Source organism: Tupaia chinensis, unplaced genomic scaffold (genome assembly GCF_000334495.1).
Source record: "Tupaia chinensis unplaced genomic scaffold, TupChi_1.0 Scaffold000426_1, whole genome shotgun sequence".
NCBI lineage: Eukaryota > Metazoa > Chordata > Mammalia > Scandentia > Tupaiidae > Tupaia > Tupaia belangeri.
The window spans coordinates 3,467,983-3,475,336 of record NW_006159931.1 but is presented as its reverse complement, the minus strand read 5'-3'; the positions used below and the strand labels follow the sequence as shown (position 1 = coordinate 3,475,336).

The 7,354-nt window shown below is 40.1% G+C and overlaps 1 pseudogene; it reads left to right on the top strand.

Annotated features, from left to right (window-relative positions):
• The window catches only part of LOC102476909 (flap endonuclease GEN homolog 1-like), a 23,291-nt pseudogene that overhangs the window by 9,298 nt on the left and 6,639 nt on the right, over nucleotides 1-7,354 (top strand).

Sequence of the window (7,354 nt, the reverse complement as noted above, 5' to 3'; positions counted from 1 at the left end):
CACTCTTTCATGATAAAAGCTCTCAACAAACTAGGAATAGAAGGAAACTCTGTCGACATGATAAAAGCCACATGTGAAAAACCCACTGCAAATATCACAATGGTAAGAGACCAAAAGCTTTTCCTCTAAGATTAGTAACAATGTGAGGGCATTGACTTTCATCAGTTCTATTCAACACAATAGTGGAAGTTCTAGCCAGAGCAATTAGGCAACAAAAAGGAAAAGGTGTCCAAAGTATAAAGAAAGAACTAAAATTACCTCTATTCACAAAGACATGGTCTCAAATACAGAAAATTCTAAAGATTTTACTAAAAATGGTTAGAATAAACAAACATAACAAAGAAACTGGATATAAACACACAAAACTTAGTTACATTTTTATACACTAACAATAGATAATCCAAAAAAGAAATTATGAAAACTATTCCATTTACTATAGCTTCAAAAGAGTAAAATACTGGGACGAGCAGTTGGCATAATGACTATGTCACTAAACTCCCACGTAGTTGACCACAGTTCGAGTCCTGGACCTGGTGGCTTAAACTCATGCCAGGTGCGTGCGTGTATGTGCCCAAGATTCTGAGAGGAGAATGGAGGAGAAGGGATTGTGGTGTGGCCATCCCCCCGGGGGGTGATTTCTCACTTTATGTCTCTCTGTCTCTGTCTTTCCAGTGAGCACAGATGCCCTATAGTAAAAATCTCTCTCTCAAAAAAAAAAAAAGTGAAAAACTTAGGAATTAAGTTAACCAAGGAAGTAAAAGACTTACATGATGAAAGTGCGAAACACTGTTAAGAGCCCTTGAAGAAGACATAAATTAATGGAAAGATTCATGTTTATAAATTCAAAGACTTAGTATGGTCTTTGTTGTTGTTGTTGTTGTTGTTTATTTCATAAACAAAAGAGACAGAGAGAACTCCCAACATTTTTTTTAATTCTAAATCCCAACGTTTTCAAAAGATGGAATGTGTTTACCTCATGAGAAAGAGTGAGAGAAAAAGGGATAAAGCATGCCCTACAGGGTCCTTACAGTCCAGTCTACCCTCAGCCTTCAGTCAGCCTGGACCCTGGGTACACACATACCTGGCATATCCAGAGAGGAATCTACATAGATGAACTGGGAGCGATCACACTCTGCTGGGATTGCACGGTGGAGTGTCATATCCCACCACTGCACCACTGTCTGGCCCCAACTTAATATTGTTCAAATGTCAATACTACAAGAAGTGATCTTCAATTTCAGTGGAATCCCTATCAAAATCCCAACAACATTTTTTTTTGCAAAAATAGAAAAATCTATCAAAAAATCTATGTAGAATATCAAGGAATATCAAATAATCCTAAACAGGAAAACAAAACAAAACAAAACAAAAACAAGATAACTCACACTTTGTGATTTAAAAACTTACCACAAAGCTGCAATAATTAAAACAGATACTGGCATAAACATATACATATAGACCAATGGAATGGAATGGAGAGCCTAGGGAAAAAAAACTCACATATATGGTCAAATGATCTTTAGCAAGGACACTCAGGCCAGCAATGGGGAAAGGACAATCTTTTTGACAAATGATGCTGAGATATACAAATATTCACATGGAAAATAAATAAAAAGGCATTGTGTCCTTATATAATACCATATACAAAACATCTTGGAGCTGTCCCATAGCACAGTGGTTGAGTGCTGTGCATAGAAAGTCATATTCCACATGGCTGACCGCGGGTTGACTTCTGGCCCCAGCACCTTGAAAAATATGCTGGGTATATGTGTGTGCATGCCCACAATTCTGACAAACGCAGAAGTGGAGGAAAATGGATTCCAGCATGATCATGCCCCATGGGGACTGATTTCTCTCTATATATATTTCTCTGTGTCTCTCTTTGGAGAGTTCATTTGCCCACTGGCAAGCAAGCAATAGTTAGAGCCAGCTCTGTGGTCTAGCAATCAATGGAGCTGGATCCCACACAGCTAACCATGTGGTCTGAGTCCCAGACCCAGCAACTTGGGAAGGGAGAAATGAACAGTTTGTGGTGCTGTGTTCCAGTAATGAACACAGGAAGTACCACTTTGACGTAAGTGTGTGAACTTTTACTGAAATATGTCCAGCAGAATTCAGTAGGAAATTACTTTCACCAGAAAGGGGAGGAGGCAGAAGGCAGATGGCAGCTCACTGGTAAAGCAACTGGACCCAAGCAGGAAGGTCCCTGGTTTGCATCCCAAGGCCTCCCTGCACACGCCAAGTGTGTGTGTACATGCCCCTAATTCAGGTCAACTGAGACTCGGGGTGGATCACTGTGTGAAAACCCTGTTTGGGGTGTCTCTCTCTCTCTCAATTTTTTTTTATCACCCTCTCTCTCATGGAAGAAGTAAATGAATAAACAAAAAGATGTTTTAGTTAAAACTTTAGTTAGGTAACTCTTGATAGGCAAGAGCTTTGACAGGAAAAAAAATAAACATCTGGGGAAAGGTTACAAAGATAAATTTATGTGGTGGGATATGTATAGATATGTTTTAGGGAGGTAAGATAGAACCATAATCTGGGGAACCTGGGGTGAATTGGATTATTGGCCTCAACTCTTCATTCTCCTGTTGTAAAATCACACTTCTCTACCCTGACCTAGACTTAAGGAGGGTAGAGCATTCTTACCATCCCTGCCTTTGGGCCTTCATGTGTCCCTTAATTTTGGCCAGTGAGATATTAGAGGCTGTTGCATGAACAGAGGCTTGAAATATGATTACTAGTTTGGCTTGGCTTGGCTCGCTTCTGCCATTGTCATGAAAACATTCCCTGGGTGCTGCTGCCCGTCAGCCTGGTCTCTGAAATAAGACCCATGGAGCAGGCCTGCCGCCCAGAGTCAGTCCCGGTCACCCACAACCAGAACCTAGTCACCCTAGACTTGTGAACAAGACATAAGGCTTCTGCCATGCACCATTGAGGTCCTGTGGTTGTTTACCATCATTCCAACAACAGTAGACCAAAATGGTACCCCGCATACAGTGGGTTATCTTGAAGTACAATCATTGCAAACTTAGAGACGATATTCATTTTTCTTTAACCAAAAACACAAATATTACAAGTTGCTGACCTTTTCTGTGATGGCAAATAAATGTCACTAGAAAGCTACCTAGTAGATATTTTTGAACCAAGTAAATATATTTAGTTGATGCCTTCAAGGGAAAGGTGATTTTTAGTGATGAATTTAAAAAGCCATTAAAAAGCAGATGGTGTAATGGTTACATCTCTGGACTCTCATGTAGTTGACTGCAGTTCAAATCCCAGTCCCGGTGGTTTGAAACATCACAGCAGGCACGTGTGCATGTGTGTGCCCAAGATCCCAAGAGGAGAACAGAGGAGAAGGGATTGCGGTGTGGCTATTTATCCTGGTGGGTGAGTTCTCACTTTCTGTCTCTCTGGTAAGTGCATGTGCCCAATGGCAAAAACCTCTCTTAAAAAAAAAAAAGTAAAAAAAAAATTTTTGAAAACTGGTGCTGGAAATTTTTCACAATTACTTCATGATGCTGTTCCAAACAATTTATGTTTGTCGCCTATAAAAACCACCATGTCTACACACTTGAAAAACTTAGGAACTGAATTTTATACAGCTTAAACATCCTCTGCTGAGCTGGAAGATTATTATGTTTTACTGTGCAAGTTATCATTCAATAATTTTTTTTTTCTAAACAAAGAACTTCAGAAAGTTTTGAACCCATTTGTATAAAATGTAGAGACGTTAATACTTCACAATTAGTCTGAAGAACTTGATTGACATCAAGGAAGATGGAAATTTCCTAGCTGGATTTCAATAACAACTCTTGCATAATTGATGGGTAGGAATGAAAAATGAGCAATGTGATTTGGTAAGCAAAGCAAGTGATACACTCCTTCCAGTTGGATCTCTGTATCTTTGTGCTGTATCTTTTCCAGCTGTGAGGCATAAAATCATGTATCAAATAAGCTGAAGTTAGAGCTAGACTTTGAATTGCCAAACACATCAAGATTTTTCAAAAACAGTGAACCATATTCCATCACTTTGTTGCTACTAAAAATATGAATAATATATAATAATGAATATAAATAAGATGTTGGATATGTCAGATTCATTTACCCTAAATATTTCTAAATATTTTATTTGTAGACCATCTTTTAAAAATATCTATCACTGCATAATTTTATAAGTAATAATAGTATATTTAGACAATTTATAAATAAGTAGACTTATTTCTAGCTAAACCTTCAAAAAAACATTTGTTGGTAGAAATGACACAATCAGAAAAGTTTCATGACTACTCACCTAAAAAAATGCCAAGTTCTCTTACATCTGTGGGCTCTCATCTGTGTCCTTCCTCTCCAACGTATTTCGTTCTTTTTGGTGCCTTCTTTCTTTCTATACAAGCATGCATACCTCTATCCCATCTTGAAATCAAACACACAGAGCATTCTCACTTGATCCTGTAAACTCGTCTGGCTGCGATCTATTTCTCTCCCTTTTACTGCCAAGTTCCTGGACCACATGGTCATCAAGGGCGCCTGTGTTTCCCGAATAACTGCACCTCCACTGCTGTCTGTCTTCAGCACCAACCCCCAAATATTCATGTATACTCACTCAACCCCTGTTCCTAAGATCCTATGATATGACTTCATGCCTCCAAAACAGGTGGTTTGGATCTTAATGCCAAATCTAAAACTCTTCCCTTGGTCTTTGACCTCTTTGTCCCCAGTTGAATTTATCACTCCTTCAAGTTACTTTGTAAATATATATTCAAAGAAAATCTCTCACTTCCATGTTGCATTCATGCAGAAAATTCAGTTTCTGGCCGGATATAGGAGATTACAGGATGCTTGTCACCACTTTTAAAATGGTTATGCCAGAATGCTCTGTTGGGTACATCTGTGCCCGAGTATGAACACAGCCCCTTCAGACCCAATGTCAAAAGTTTATTGTGAGGAATTATCACATAGGGCAAGAAAAATTAAACGTGATGTTGCTCATAGATTAGATAGCACATATCATTAAGCTCACTGGCTGTGCCCTTTCGTGGGGGGCAAGGATGGAAATGAGACTGGGGGACCTCAGATATCAGCTGTCTACCTCCTCAGCCCAAGGCCAACCACCATGCTGCAGAGGACTCACTCCTGATCAGATAAAAAACTCCCTCAGTCAGGTTCTCTCTCAAGTCCCAACATCCTATCCCTAGCCTCATGCTGAGGAAGCTAAACCTCCTAAAATCCCATATAATCTCTGCTCCCAAGGAAGACAAACTTGGTTTCAGCCAATTTGAAACTAGTTAAAATTCCACCTTTTTCAACTGAAAGAGTTCTAACTCGGTTCAATTCCCATTCACAGATCTCTGCCAACATCTCCAGGCTTTTCGACGTATGCTTTGAAATCTACGATGAGGCTGCCATGCCCTTACCGTTCTTGTGTTCTTCACTCCTGCAGGACTATTACCACATATAGTGCCATGTACATGCAAATGCTGCTTCTGCTGCTGCCAAGATTTGCAGGCTGTGCCCTCCAGATTGACAGCAGCACCCAGGGCTGCTTGAATCATATCTGGAGCAGTAGGGCACTGTATAGGGAGGCAGGGAACTCCCGGCTTGCTAACCCTGAAATCTTTCCAATAAACCATTTTGAGTTCCCAGGTTTCAGACTTGTGATGGGTGCTGTAGTCCTGAAGATCTCTGAAATACCGTCAGGGTATTCCCCCCATTTTTCTTGACAATTATCACCTGGATTACTTCTACCCCTGCTAATTACTTGAGCAACCAGTCTCTCAGTCACACTTTGCTTTGCCAAACGGGCTTTTCCATTCTTTGCCACATGGCCAGCCTATCCATTTGCCAAACTTCTCTGCTCTGTTTCCCTTTTAATTATCAGTTCTATCTTTAAATTTCTCATTCCTCGCTTTTCTCTGAAACCTCCTTAGAATGGTGTTCACTGTCCATTATCTCCATCAGCATTAGTAGCAGCTTATCCAGTCTCTGCAGAGTTCCAGTTCATTTCTAAACAGTTCTTCCAAGACTCCACCAGAATCTAGACTTTTCCTAGACTTCTCTTCCTTATTTCTGCTCATTACCTGGTTCCAAAACTGCACATTTTCACATGTCTGTAGCAATGCAACCCTGTTCACTGTGCCAATTTGTCTTATCCATTTCTACAAAGCTAGTAGAAATATCTGAGCCTTTATGATTTTATAAAGACAGAAGTTTATTTATAAGTCACAATACTGGTAGCTAGAAAATCCAAAGGCCTAGGCTTATTACATGACTGACACAAGCACAGATAATGGGGGATATGTACAGAGAAAGAGCAAACAGCTCTCACGAGAAGTGACCTCTTCTCATGAGATCTAAAATTCACTGGTTCTCATGAAACATTGTTAATCTATTCACGAAAGTGTTGCTTCAATGATGCAATCACCTAAAACCAATCACCAATCAATAGGCATCACTACCTCCCAACACCAAATTCCAAAACCTGAAACGCTGGGGACAAAACAGGATCCAAATCATAACACTTCATCTTCCATCATGTGAACATACAATGAGAATATTCCCATCTCTGATGCAGGATGTAGGTCTTTATCAGTCACTGAATCTCCCAGAGCCTTGGTTTTGGACTTCCCAGCCTCCAGAACTATGGGAAATAAATTTCTGTTGTTTACAAGCTTCCCAGTTTATAGTATTTTTGTTATAATAGCCCAGATGAATGAAGACATTACCACAGGAACACACTGATTCAACCCTGCCCTTCCTCTACCACAAATGGATTGGTTTTTATGCTTTATATACACATTCCCACTGTTTCCTTGGCACTTTAGCCCATTGTATCAAATCCTTTTTCAATAAAGAAAATATATTAAGACCTAAAGCTCTAATTCAAGATAAGAAGAGCTACTGCTCTATGTTTGCTGTTCCCCTGAGGATAGTTTTAGTGTCAGGTAGGTGTGCCAGATAACACTAAGGCAGAGCAGGAGAGTGGCAAGGAGCTGAGTGTACGGCCTTGGGCAATTCTGTGTGGACTTCGTTTGCTTATCAGTTAAAAGGGGATGATAACATTACCTTCTTTTAAGATCCTATATTGGGTCAGCTGGTGGCAGTGATTGAGGCTGCTGGATCCCACATGGTCGATGATGCCAATCAAATCCCAAACCCAGAAGTTTGAGAAACATGCCAGTTACATGTGCCCAAAATGCCAAAAGTACAAATGGAAGAAATGGAAGAAAAGAATTATGGCATGACCATCTCCCCGAGAGGTACTTTCTCACTATCCCTTTCTCTTTCTCTCTCTCTTTCTCTCTCTTTCTCTCTCTCTCTCTCTCTCTCTCTCTCTCTCTCTCTCTCTCTCTCT